Here is a 1,845-nt window from a genome sequence, read left to right as displayed (position 1 = left end):
GAAGTGTGAACATGTAAGAAAAAATACACAATTTTTTATAAATAAATTCCAGTTTTTAGGTCCTCTCTTGTATTTCAATATAATTTCATACCTAAAGAAAAGTTACAAGACTAGTAGTACAAGGAACTACTGTGTATTCACTTTACCCACATTCACCAATTATGCATATTTCTCTCTATTTGCTTTATCATTTTTGTATATATGTCTCTTTTTCTCTATATCTATGCATATATTTATACACACACACACATATATATACACACACATATATAGGAATATTATTAATGACTCATTTGAGAGTCAGTTGTGGACATCAGGTCCCTTTATTACTAAATACTTCAATATGTATTTTCTGAGAACAAGAATATTCTTTTACATAAATAGTGCAGTTATCAAAAATCAGGAAATTTAACATTGGTACAATATTATTACCCAAAGCACAGTCCATATTCAGTGTCAGCAGTTGTTTCTATAATGTCTTTTATAGGGATATTTCCCCAGTCCAGGATCTAGCTAGGGCCACACATTATATTTAATTGTCATGCCTCTTCAGTTTCTTTTAATCTGCAACAGTTCATCATCCTTTCTTTCCTTGACCTTGACATTTCTTAAGATCACAAGTCTAGTATTTTATAGAGTATCCTATAATTTGTTTTTGTCTGATGTTTCTTCATGATTAGATTCAGCTTATGCATTTTTGGCAGGAGTATTTTAGAAATTATACTATGTTCTTCTTGGTATATGATAACAGGAGGCTCCCAGTGTCAGTTTGTTCTAATTTGTGAGGCAATACTATATAATGTCATGTTTCCTGTCCAATTTTTAGTCACGAGTTGCAGTATCCATCAATGATTTTGAAATTCCCTCATTTTTTCTCTATGTCTTAGTTGGAATTCTGTAAGGAAAAACTTTCCCTTCTCACCTATTTAATCACCAATTTATTTATTTATATCAGGATGGACTAATGAATTCTTATTTTATTAAATACATTATAATCTGTTACTATTATTAATTTATGTTTAATGCTCAAATTATTCCAGATTTGGTTAGTAAGAGTTCCTTCAAGCTGACTTATGAGGGGGGACAAAAAAAACAAAAACCAAAAAAACCCCAGAATTATCTGTTGAAGGGCAGGCCTCTTGTAGTAACGGGTTTCCCCACTAGGTAAGTATTCCAAGAACCCATTGACATCATTGTACCAGCTAGTGTTGTGCATCACAGTTTGCTCAAGAAATGTCCCAAGTCATGGCAAATGGGAGACTGGTTCTTCCGCCACAACAGTGTACCTGCCCACACAATCCTGAGTGTTCTGCAGTTTCTGACCAAAAATGGCATGACCCCAGTGCTTCACCCTCCCTATTCACCAATCTCATCCTGAGTGACTTTTTTTTTCCCCTTGGGATGAAAAATGTCTTCAAAGGGAAATGTTTGCTGATGTGGGAGAGGTGAAAACAACAAAAAACCGAAAATGGCAGAAGCACTAAAAGACATCAAAATTGACGAGTTCAAAAACTGTTTTGAGCAGTGGAAAAAGTGTCTCAGTAGGTGTATTGCATCAAATGGAGAGTACTTTGAAGGTGACTGAAGTTTAAACATGTAAGAATAAATGCGCGTTTTCAAATAAATAAATTCCATATTTTTTATTCCCCCCTTTTTTGCCTTTTTGATATAATCCCATGATTTTTGAGCACTTCCTTACTTTCTGATACAAAAAAGATGTTCCAGACTCATAATTTCCTTGCTTTAATCCAATACAACCTTTTCTTCAAAAAGCTCTGGTTATTTTTAGTATAGGAAAGTATTTTGAAAGCACATTTTCATTCCTAATCCCTTTTTTGTGGATAT

Source organism: Carlito syrichta, unplaced genomic scaffold (assembly GCF_000164805.1).
Source record: "Carlito syrichta isolate Samal-C Ts95f unplaced genomic scaffold, Tarsius_syrichta-2.0.1 Scaffold305270, whole genome shotgun sequence".
Lineage (NCBI taxonomy): Eukaryota > Metazoa > Chordata > Mammalia > Primates > Tarsiidae > Carlito > Carlito syrichta.
The sequence above is the reverse complement of the archived record's forward strand: the minus strand, read 5'-3'. Positions refer to the sequence as shown.